Source organism: Rhinolophus sinicus, chromosome 1 (assembly GCF_057876585.1).
Source record: "Rhinolophus sinicus isolate RSI-liver-muscle chromosome 1, RSI-T2T, whole genome shotgun sequence".
In the NCBI taxonomy this organism is placed as follows: domain Eukaryota; kingdom Metazoa; phylum Chordata; class Mammalia; order Chiroptera; family Rhinolophidae; genus Rhinolophus; species Rhinolophus sinicus.
The window spans coordinates 146662724-146675490 of record NC_142501.1 but is presented as its reverse complement, the minus strand read 5'-3'; the positions used below and the strand labels follow the sequence as shown (position 1 = coordinate 146675490).

Here is a 12767-nt window from a genome sequence, read left to right as displayed (position 1 = left end):
TCTGGTTCAGTGTCATGCTTCACCACCAAAGCATCATGCAATTAGGAAGTGGAACAGGGTCCAGTAAAAGAATAAGGTCAGGGGGACTGGTGACCCAAATACCTTAGACAAGAGTGATGTACTTGTCAGAACACTTTCAGGTGCAAGAGAAGGAAATCAACAAAAAATAGTTTAACCAGAAAAAAAAAAAAAAGATGAATTAAATCATGATGTATATGGTAAGTACAGAGGTTGCTAAATTCAGACACAATTGGATCACGCAATGCAAATCGTGCCATAAACCCTCTTTCTCTCATTTGCCCCATCTCTCAGCTTTTATTTTCTCTGTGTACCTATTCTTATTATAAAATTATCCATGGATTTCCTCAGTACAGGCAAAGAAAATGGACAGAGGTAACTTTGAAAGCCCATCAAATGTCCTTAGCACCCCATTTCAAAAACCCATAGGAAAAAAAATGTCTCCCCAACATCCGTATATATATCTCAGGGAAGGATTATGATTGGATCTACTTGATTCTCCTCCAAAAATTATTCTGATCAGAAGAATGGAAAGTCAAGTTTGACCAGGCCTCAGTTACATTTACGGCCAGAGGGGAGGTCTGTTTAAAAAAAGCGAAGAAGAGCAGAAAGAGAAAAAGTAACCCATTAGCTAGAAACAATAGTTACTAGAGTCCATTACAAATGGTATATGGAGTTTGTACTGACACATGGGATAGTATGACAGACCTGAGACAGGCAACTGACTTTCAAACTGCTAATAACAATCAGTGATTTCAAGAGTAAACACTGGTGCACCACTTTCCAGTTGGAAAAACACTTCCCATACATTACTTCCTTTATAAAATGATTCTGTTTCCTTTCACTCTGACAGAAGATGGCCTCTCACTTGCTGTCATCTCTTCAAAGATTTACTTTAAGAAATACTGATTACAATGTCTAATGTCTCACTTCTCCAAATCCAGCTTTATAGGATATGGAAAATACAAACACACTCCAAAAGCTACACAGTTTAACCCTGACCTAAGCAACTGCCCTTTAACACAATACCCTGGCCCTCTCACATCTGAAGCTACTCTCACGGAGCCATTGGTCAATGTGTGAGAATCCACTGGGGCGATGCCCTCATGACAAAGCTTAAGTACAATTTTTAAATGTCTGAAATGGGACCTACTGGTACCAGCATATAAACTCATGCATGCTATACATGTAAGGATGAGACTGAAAAAAAGTGATGTCAAAGTGTTTTAAATTTATAATATTTAGATGAAGTATCTCAACACAGAAAATTAAACTCTGGGCCTAGAGACCAACAAAGCACTTGGGGTTTTTTGGGTAGTTAACACAGATGAAGGGCATGAGTAAAATGAGATATTTAATCAGTTTAATAACAAATATTTTTGAGTCCCTGCCATGGACCTAGCACTGCGCTTGTCACTGGGCATAAAAATGTAAGGGATATAATCTCTGTGCTTGAGGCACTTAATATTTAGAGAAGAACAACACATACACATAGGGGCAATACAATAGGGTATTTGCTGAGCTAGACCTATACTCAGAGTACTAAGGCAAAATCAGTCTTCAGGGAAAAAGAAAGGGAAAGTGATCCAGTTTGGAGGTTAAGCATAGGCTTCCTAGAAATTATAACACCTGAGTTGATGCTGGTTAAAGTGAACATGGAATCAGAAAATACAGAGCAGCCCACGACCCCTGACTATACTCCTACTAAATAACCAGTCCTTGGTTCAATACAACCCTGCTGCTCGTAGCCACTGCGGTGAGCCTCACTTCCCCTCAGACTAATTCATGGTTTGCACACTTACCTTCCCAGGAGAACCTATAAATTCTCAGCGAAGCAGAAGCCGGATTATGACCTAGAAACTCCATTCAGCTTTTCTTTTTCTGAAAGCCCACATCTATCAGTGACAGTTTTGTCCTCTCATTCACAGCGAGTTTTGTACTCACTACTCTCTTTATATTAATATTATCACCTTTCACATCCTTGTTACATGGAAATAATCACTAACAAAAATAATAAAATATGAAGTTGAGAATAAAAAAACAAAAGGAAAACATCTGTAAGGATATACAGCAATCTGATCATAGTGGTGTATCTTTCAGAATTTAGTCAGCAACATAGAAAAACAATGTATTACACTGCAAACAGAGGAGTTATTTAACACAAGAGTTAGAAGGCTAAGAAAATACAGAGGAAATACTAAGGGAAACCAGAGATTATAGCTGCAGAAAAGAGATAACCATCCTCGGTCTGGGAAAACAAAAGAGAGACACGGTTATAAGTGGTTACCAGAGGGCAAGGGGGGTGGGGGGTGGGAGATGAGGGTAAGGGGGATCAAATATATGGTGATGGAAGGAGAACTGACTCTGGGTGGTGAACACACAATGGGATTTATAGATGATGTAATACAGAATTGTACACCTGAAATCTATGTAATTTTACTAACAATTGTCACCCCAATAAATTTAAAAAATTAATTAAAAAAAAAATCGGAAAAAAAATATCCAGACACAAAAGGGAGGGGCCTGGAGAAACGTGCTCAGACATTTGTGGGGAGCCCCATCTGTTTCGCTATACTTCTGAGGAGTCCCTGAGGCTGGTTCTGGAGTTGCCAAAGGAGCATGGACCCCGGTGCAAATTGCCACTGGTGGGACTGATAGTGAATGGAATGGGAAAACATTGAGAAGTCCTTTCTCGCTCTCCCCACTCCCTGATAAAATCTTCCAAGAAGCAGTCTGGTAATTCAGTCTGGGAGACGGCACTGGCAGAGCACAGCCTCAGCTACAGCATCACAAAGAGGAAGGGAAGGCAAATTAGTTGCTGAAGAACGGAGAAAATAACTAGGTGACGTGGTACATCTGGAGCTGGGGCTACTAATGGGGGAGGGCTTTGCTCTTTCAATGTAATTTGAATTTTTTATAAGACTATATCTACATTTTACTTGAAATTTTATAATTAAAGAAGTTTAAGGAAAGGTTTAATTTGATTATCAAAAGAAGTATATTTCTGTTTATCCAATACATTCATGAAAGGAATAAAATTGGATCTTAAGAAACACACCATTTTCTTCCATATTATGCAATGCCTAGCACAGTGTTGTACATCAGAAAGAAATTTCTCAATGTTTGACATTTAACACAGAAAGTTTTATATTCAAATATGTTTTGTGGTGAATAACTAAAAGTAGAAAATCCAAAGGCCCCCTTGTGGAAGCCTGTCAAATAACTAGAAACGTCCTACACACTGGTCATGAGAAGACAAGGCCAGGACACTGAGCCAAAACACCTGTCCCTGAAATTCTCTTCCAGCACTTACTAGTTGAGCAAGTTGCTTCACCTTTCAAAGACTCCATTTCCTCATCTAGCAAATAAGGAAAATATTTCCAGATGAAAATACAGCAGCAGCTTAAGTGAGAATAGATTAAATGGTTGCCATTAAAAAGAACACAAAATATCAGGACTATAGAAATAATTGGTTGAAAAAGGTTGAAAAGTATTCAAACAGATAAAATGTTCACCTAAGATATGTATGTCTCTAGATTTGGATTGATGTTACAGTTTTTCCTAAATTGAGGGCCCAAGGAGTGGCAATAGAGCATGTGTTCATTAGAGACTTGATGCTGTTATTTGAATATGTCTAATGTATGAAAAGCATAAGATACTGGACGCTGTGCTAATCTCTGTCTGAGAAAAGATTGGCTGGTAGGTTCAAATAGGCATGAACCCAAGACACCACTGGCACACACACAAGCAGAGTGTGTTCTTGGCTTGGGGGCTGCCATTGCTATTTGCAGAGACTAGTCATGTTTGCCTGAGTCCAAGACAACAGGAATTACTTCAGTCTCTGTTCAAATTCCAGCTTGGATTGCTGTCTGTAAATCAAGTTTTCTGGTTTGCTGACATTGTTGTCCAGCCCTGCATAACTCTGTCATGTTGTGAGAGCCAGGGTTTCCATTTTGTGGTTACATTTTCTCTTCCACTTTGCAGCTACTCCAACACCTCATTTAGTTAGGGTGTATATTCTTAAATATCAATAGAAATGTTGGTAAATGGGTTTTAGTCATTCTTTAATTCAAACATTTATTTTGTTCTTTTTTTTTTGGAGTTCCATGCTTGATGCTGTATATATAAAAATAAATAAGGCAAGATACTTGCTTTCAAAGATGTCTAGAAAAAAAAAAATCACAGGAACAGGAAACTAAAATACAGGGAAGAAAGGTTTTTAAGCAAACAGGCTTCAGAGCAGTAAGAAGAAGGGATAGATCTGGAGAAACTCAATTTTATATTCCTAACAAATTCAGAAATTTTGGAAGTACAAATGTTAGATGCTCTTTACTCCAGGATCTAAAGATATCTCTAGCTAATTGCACATTCTCCGTAAAAGCCTCACCCAAACACCGTTTTGTGTGGGGGGGTATATGTTTATGTGTGTGTAAGTGTCTGCCTGTCAGTGTTGTTATTGTTATATTACTGATATTGTTGTGTTGTTTTTGTTAATGTTTTCATTTGTGTTCTTTGATACATAGATGCATGAACTTGGTAACAGCTCTTTACCCTGTCCTTTCAAAGAAAGCCTAGGTGATATGAAAGGTTCCCCTTGAATCACACTTTAGTCACGAACTTGCAATCAACATCCTATTACTAACTCAGTGAACAGTACCATTCGCAATACCTTTTTGAGACAAATCGTTTAAAAATAAACCAAATCTGAAATATGATGAAGTTTAACTACCTAGTTCAGGGTTTCTCAAGCTCAGTACCATTGAAATTTGGGGCCAGGTAATTTTTGTTGTGGGAGGCTGTCCTGTGCATTGTAAGATAGTTAGTAGCATCTCTGGTTTCGACCTGCTGGATGCCAGTAGCACTTTGTCAATCAAGTTGTCACTACGACAGATGTCTCTAGACTGACACAGGCATATATGCCAGTGAGTCACAAAACAACTATGATTTGCACATTGTAGAGGTATTTGAATAATTCTGGCATTATTTGCTAGGACTTTTCAATTCCTGAGAAAGTTCCCAATCATGAATGGATCTGAGATGAGGATATATACAAATAACAAATGATTATAGATTAAAGCAATAAATTATTGAGTATCTGAAATCTGGCAGAAGAGCAGCAGCAGATTTACATGATAGCAATGCACTCTGAGCAATTACCATATGTCCAATAAATAAGTATTTTACATTCATGATCTCATTTAATTCTCACAAAAAGCTTCCAATGTAGATTATATCTTTATTCCAGTGTTGCAGGCAAGGACACTGACGCTTAGAAAAGTTCAATTGGAACTTCTAGTCAAAATGGCAGATGATTGAACTGAACTGAACTGCTACTACTACTTTTCTAGATTTAGGAAAAAAAAATCAGTTTTTAATTTAATAATAAAGATTCAAAGCAAGACATGTAATTCTGCAGGTGCCAGAAATGAAAAGGGAATACACAGTTGTAACAAGATATTAAAATCAGACAGGTGTAATGGAATCATAGGGGTCTGAGATACTAATACTCCAGCAGGAAACTGAAATTAGAGTCTCTCAATAAAGTCAGAAGTCAGGAAAACCCCTTTGGCAAAGCTCCACCTAGAAAGGATGTGACATAAATACGAACCACCTACCCTGAACCATGAATGAAAAAAGTCTACCTCAAGAAATAAGATTCTCCAGCCTACATCTAGCAAATGTGTGAGATCCAAATTCTTTCATAACTTGCATGGAGACCTTAAGCTAAAAGCATAAAAACATGCTGAGAATGAGTGAATATATAGGACTACATCAGAGGCAATGATGCAATGATCAATAGGACCATTTCCATAGTCAAAGTAAAAATGAAACCCCAACAATATACAGTTCCATCAAAAGTTCCTGACAAAAATTATACAACGCACAATAAAATACATGCCAAGAGTAGTCAGGAGAGGCTGAGGAATCATGACTAACAGAGCAAACAAAAAGAGACTAAAATAATATAACTATTATTTTATAATATCCAATGAGGAGAAAAGGGGGGAAAATAAAGAAAAAGAGTATTATTAAAGGCAGATGTGGAAAACAAACTTTTCAAATGAAAATTATAGTCAGTGAAATAAGAAAAAAGAACTCAGTAGCTAAGACAAACAAATGATTTCCCCGAGAAGAGAATTGTTGAATGAAAGATAGCTCTGCAGAAATCATCCAGAACATAGTATAAGGGGATACAGAAATAAAAATAGGAGAGGTTAACAGACATAGAAGATCAAAAAAGAAATTTCAACATGCATTTAGTAAGCATACTAGAGGGAGAGAGATGAGAGAATATGAGAGAGTAAATATTTGAAAAGATGTTGATTGAGAAATTTTCAGAACTGAAAAACTGGATGGGTCATCAGAGAAACTAAATGACTAAATCTGAATCTAACCGCTATGCTATATACTACATCCTCACAAAAACTTATAACGTATAATTACCATTTATACAAGGTCTGACAATTAAGTTTTCAAACTTGCTACCATGCACTTTTATTCGCGGCACTGTACAAACAGCTCCGTAAGGTTTCGTAACCTCAGTATACCAGTGTATCACAGCTGTGTTCATGTCGACGTGTGGTGGTGTCTTGCTGAGTGGTGTTCATTATTGTTGTGGCGTGTTTTTGTGTGCCATTGTGAGAATATCTGAGTTTGAATTAGAGCAACGAACAAACATTACATTTCTTGTTAAACTTGACAAGAGTGGAAGTGAAGTCAGGAATATGTTAGTACAAGTTTGTGGGGATAATGCCATGAAGAAAACAACAGTGTACAAATGGATTAAATGTTTTTCTGAGGGGAGAGAACGCATCACAGGTGAAGAGAGGTCAGGGCAGCCCGTAACAAACAAAACTGATGAAAACATTGCAAAAATTTGTTGAATTGTGCATCAGAATCATTGGCTGACTGTGAGAAGCATAGCAGACCAAGTAAACATCAACAGAGAAACAGTTGGGAAAATCTTAACTGAAAATCTTGGCATGAGAAAGGTGTGTACAAAAATGGTCCTGAAGAAGCTCACCGATAAACAAAAGCAAAGGAGAGTTTGAGTTTGCCAAGACTTTTTGGAGAAGCAAGACGATGCTTTGGGCCATTTTATCAATGGTGGTGAAATATGGGTGAACCAATATGACCCTGAAACAAAGCGTCAAAGTGCACAAATGGAAGTCAGCCAATTCTCCACAACCAAAAATGTTCCATCAGTCCAAATCAAGAGTCAAAACAATTTTGCTAACTTTTTTTTTGATATCGGAGAGACTATTCATTATGAATTTTTACCAACTGAACAAATAATTAACCAAGTTTACTGTTTGGAAGTGCTGAAAATGCTGCATGAAAAAGTTAGATGAAAGCGACCTAAACTTTTCACCAACAATTCATGGCTTTTGCATCACAACAATGCACCAGCTCACATGGCACTGTCTGTGAGGGAGTTTTTAGCCAGTAAACAAATAACTGTATTGGAACACCCTCCCTACTCACCTGATCTGGCCCTCAATGACTTCTTTCCTTACCTGAAGATAAAGGAAATATTGAAAGGAAGATGTTTTGATGACATTCAGGACATCAAGAGTAATACGATGACAGCTCTGATGGTCATTCCAGAAAAAGAGTTCCAAAATTGTTTTGAAGGGTAGACTAGGCTCTGGCATCAGTGCATAGTTTTCCAAGGGGAGTACCTCGAAGGTGACCGTAGTGTATTCAGCAATGAAGTATCTAGCACTTTTTCTAGGATGAGTTCACAAACTTAATTGTCAGACCTCGTATATCATCTACTATTAGCAGGTCACTTTTCATCAATGCTTCTCAACTGGTCACAAGTTTGACCCCTGGGAGACATCTGGCAATGTCTGGAAACAGTTTTTGAATGTCACAAGTAGGGCGTGAGGATAATGGGGAGAAGGGGTTGCTACTGGCCCCGGTAGGTGCAAGCCATGGATACTGCTGAACATTCAAAATGTCAGTAGTGCTGGGGCTGAGAAACTCTGCTTTACATGTATTGACACTAACACAATCCAACAGTAGGTATTTGTCCTTATGAAGAAACTGATATAAAAGAGTTTAAATAACTTGCCCAACCCCGTGCAGCTAGTAAAGAGAAGAGCTGGGATTCAAATCCATGTTGTTCTCACTCTAAAACCCTTGGCCTTCAAATTGTATTTTTTTTATAAGAGTCCAAATCAACGGAGACTGCTATTGTGAATGTGTAAAGTAGGTGCCACAGCACAGAATGCACAGGAACAGACCACTCTGGTCAAACAACTGCTCTCTGACATGTAGCCCTGAGGATTAGCACAACAGACTTGTTTCTCTTATGCCTCATCCTGCTCCAGCTGTGTGTGTATTCATATCCCACAGTGGGAGAGAGGTGGAGGCAGTTTGTGCTCCCTGAAAATACCCATGCCTAGAATGAATGCTCACTACCACTCTAATGCTCCCTGCTAGTACACTTACTGCTGGTGGCTTCAAATTTGAAACACACTGTGGTTTTCAGGACTTTCTGGGCCAACTAGACTTAAATCCACTTGTTGATGAGACAACATTAAATTGTGAATATTTTGTACACACATTCGTACATCAAAAGTGCCCTCCAGGTGGTCTATTTCTTGTTGGCTCAGCCAAACACATGTGTAAATCCGCAGCGAATTTGGTAATAGGACACAACATTTAGAATCAAAACGATCCACTGACACAACCATGCTGTGTTTCCTGGCCATGATTTTACCTCTTCAACTCACTTAAAAATGGAAACAAGTCTACATATGCCATTTCAATCATATTCTATATTCTAAACATTAGATTCATAAATACTTTGCAGTCAAACAAGTATCTTATTATTCTGTGGAGAAAGTGCGTGTGTTATTGTCATTATGGATAGCTCATGATTCTCACAAGACATACAAGTTTAAGCAGTGCAGTGACTGTGACTGCTGTAGTGACTCGTAGCGGCTGAGACGCCTTTGTGGCAGCTGGTGGCGCAGGTGGCTCGCGTGGACAGAGGCAGAGGCAGCCCACCCGCCACTTCAGCCTCAGCACCCACAGCCCCAGCAGGAGCGTCAGGACACCCCAATGCATCCTCCGGGTTCTGCCACCCCGAGAGCCCTCGTCTCCAGTGCCTCCTTCCTCATCACCTCTTCCATCCATACTGCAGCACCTCCTCCCTGGGCTTCCGACTCCGGCATCACCCATCACCCCTCGGCCCTGGCGAAACATGACTCGCCATTTCAAACCTGGAGACCTCATCTTCACAAGATGACAGGTTACCCTTCTTGGCCAGCTCAAGTAGATGAAGTTCCTGATGGAGCTGTAGAGCCAACTACAAATAAACTACCCATTTCCCTTTTGGGAACTCATGAGACTGCTTTTCTAGGCCCAAAGGATATACTTCCTTACTCAGAAAATAGGGAAAGTATGGAAAACCAAATAAATGAAAAGGCTTTAATGAAGGTTTATGGGAGATAGATAACAATCCAAACATGGAATTTTCAAGTCAACGGGCTATCAGTTAAACAATCGAATGCATCATCTGAGGTTGAAGTTGAAGAAAAAGAACTAGAACTCAGTATCTTTCAAAGGAAGACACTGACCATGAAGAAAAAGTCAGCAATAATGATGTGACTAAAGCAACTGACATAACCACTCCAAAAGCTGCCAGAATAGACAGAAAGGCAGAAAAGCAAGTAGAAACCAAGGAGGCAGGAGTAGTGCCAAGAGCGTCTGTTCATCTAAAAGCGAGTCCTCAAAGAGGACGACCTGCAGCTACAGAAGTCAAGGTTCCAAAACCAACAGGCAGAGCCAAAATGGTAAAACAGACCTGTCCTTCAGAGAGTGACATGGGAACCGAAGAAGACAAAAGTAAGAAAAGGGGGCAAGAGGAAAAACAACCTAAAAAGCAGCTTTAAAAAGATAATGAAGGCCAGAAAGAAGAAGATAAGCCAAGATAATAAGTACCAGCCAACAAAAGAGAGGAAGAAAGAAGTTGAATCAAAAGGGAAAATTTAGCTAAAACAGGGGTTACATCAACCTCTAATTCTGAAGAGGAAGGAGATGATCAAGAAGGCGAAAAGATGAAAACAATATGGAAGAAACTTTCAGAATGCTCATAGAAGAAATATGCTGAATGGCCAACATGAGAAAGAAGCAGCAGATAAAAAACACAAGCCAGAGGAACAAATGGAAACTGAGCAATGGAATAAACATGAAGGAAAGAAACCAGAAGGTAAGAGAGTGGAGAACAAACGAGACATATCAATGGATACAAAGGATACATGCTGAAATCAAAAAACTCACTCAGAATTGATAACCTTGATGTGAACATATGTACTGAGGCCTTGGATGAGCTTACTTCACTTCAGGTCACAATGCAACCAGCTCAGAAACACACAGAGATGATTACCACGCTGAAAAGAAAATACAGTGATTCAAAGTAAGTCAGATTATCGTGGAAAAGTCTAAGGTGTTTTATAACAACTTTAAGAAACGTGTTTCTGAGTTGGTGAAGGAGATTCTGTAATTACACAAGTACTGAAACAATCTCTTGCTGAGCAAAGAGGAGCATGAAGAAGCAAATAAAACCAAAGATCAAGGGAAGAAAGGGCCAAACAAAAAGGTAGAAAAGAAACAAACAGGTTCAAAGACTCTAAATGGAGGATCTGATACTCAAGACAGTAATCAACCACCACATAATGGAGACAGCAGTGAAGAAAACCAAGGTGAGGCCAGTGGTAAGAAAAAGCCATCCAGTGAAGACAGAGACCGAAGGATCATTGAAGGATTCTATGCTAGATAACTAGGTTGACATACCTGGAATATAAAGAACATTTGAGGAGCTTGTAATGGGTTCCATTTGAAATATTCAGACTGCTGAAAGATTTAAATTTTTGTAAACAGGTTTTGATGTTTAAAACTTCTTTTGAGGGAGAAAACGCCTTTGTCTTTGTTTAAAAGTAACTAAACATTGCTGAATTGTACTTGTACAGTATCAACAGCTACATTATACAATAAATGTGAGGGGAAAATCAGTTTAGGAAATGTTGAACTGCTTTTCCAGACATTCGTTATAGCGTGTTTTCAATTAGTGTGTGTGTGCTAATGTGTAATTGACAGTAGAAAAAAAGTTACATTTTTAAAACTGCTACTTGTATAAACCTTTCCTCTTTTCCCAAATACTGGGGGCTTTCTGCATGGTTTTTACAAATCTTTGATTTATCAGACTGTCTTTTCATTGTGAGTGTTGTAGAAGTTAGGCATTTTTATGGTAGAAAAAATGTTGCTTCTATACCACTCCCTCCTTCTATCTAAACTTAATCTCACTGTCTACATTGTGCTACGTTATCCTGCTGTTTTGTAACAACGTGTGGCCTGAATGCTTTTTTGTAGGACAACTAGATATCCAGCTAACAATTCTACAAGGTACGAAACTCATGTTAATTTTTGAAGGTGATTTAATTTTGTGGCTGGGAATTCAGTGAGATCACATGACTTTCCTGCACAGAACAGAACGGGTGCTCGTATATAGGAATGATCTGTCTTTAGGGTTCAACCATCTAAGATCCTATACAGGTACTAATAGCTGAAACTGAAAACTAAATTATAAAAGTTTATTTTTGAGACATTTCTGAATTCTTTTAAAAGTCACACTCATTAAGGAAGTCACTAAATAGTATTTTTTAATTGGAAAACGATTCATGATGTGTATGCAGTAAATAAAAGTAAATATTATATAAGGACACTAACCTATTCAAAAAGATGGCTATATCAGAAGGAAACTTGTATTTCTGTATCGTACACATGACAAGATGGTAAAAACTGGAAACAGTGCTCTGAGGCAATAGACAAAGTAAAGGAGTACATTTTTATTGTCCGTATATTCATATGTATGGACTAAAAGAGTAAATCAAGGTTAACAAAAAATTTAAGGGTACCTTAACAGATATCTTTTCTAAGGTATTTTGATTAGGTCAGTTGGTGCTTTTTAGTAGCTAACAGACACTTCTCATGTTTTGAAACTCTGAATATAGGGAAAAGGCTTTTAATACTTCAGTGTTTGCATGTGATATGCATTGTAGACCTCTCAGATAATTGTTTTGATCTATAGATGAAAAGTTTGGATTATTTCAATAATTGGAGTTTTGCTTTTAATAGGTCTTACAATGAAACCTAGTACCCACTGTTTTAAGGGAAATCTTCTTATTATATCTGTTTGGTCCTTGATACAATTAAAATTTGGACAGATTTATTCTAGTCAAGTCATAAGTATCAACATATAAATTTGTTTTGATTAAAGAATTTTTCTATCAAAAAACAAATATATATGTGTGTGTGTGTATATATATATATATATATATATACACACATATATATGTGTATATATATATATATATATATATATATATATATATATATATATGGAGAGAGAGAGAGAAAAGAGCCAAAAAAAAGTGTACACATTTTAAGAAAGGAAAACTATTAAAATTGTAATACTCAATATACACCGATAACAAAAGATGATATAAGTCACATATGACTTCTGCAATGACAAGAGGTGCTCAAAGTGGTTACCATCAGCATCCAGACACTTCTGATTATAGCAAACTACTGCTTGAGCAACACTGACCAAAGTGACCACTTGTATACAGTTTTTGGTACCGTGTGTGTGTGTGTGTGTGTGTGTGTGTGTGTTCATCCTAATGTGATTCTTTTAAAATTAGAAATGTTCTTAATTGATGGGGCTGCTGTAATCTTTT

At 37.9% G+C, this 12767-nt stretch overlaps 1 long non-coding RNA gene and 1 pseudogene across 1 annotated transcript in view; one reads left to right on the top strand and one right to left on the bottom strand.

The window, feature by feature from the left end:
* Positions 1-12767, bottom strand: part of LOC141568315 (uncharacterized) — a 696414-nt gene that overhangs the window by 350632 nt on the left and 333015 nt on the right. The gene's annotated exons all lie outside the window — the stretch shown is intronic.
* LOC109451686 (PC4 and SFRS1-interacting protein pseudogene) lies at positions 9233-10814 on the top strand (annotated as a pseudogene).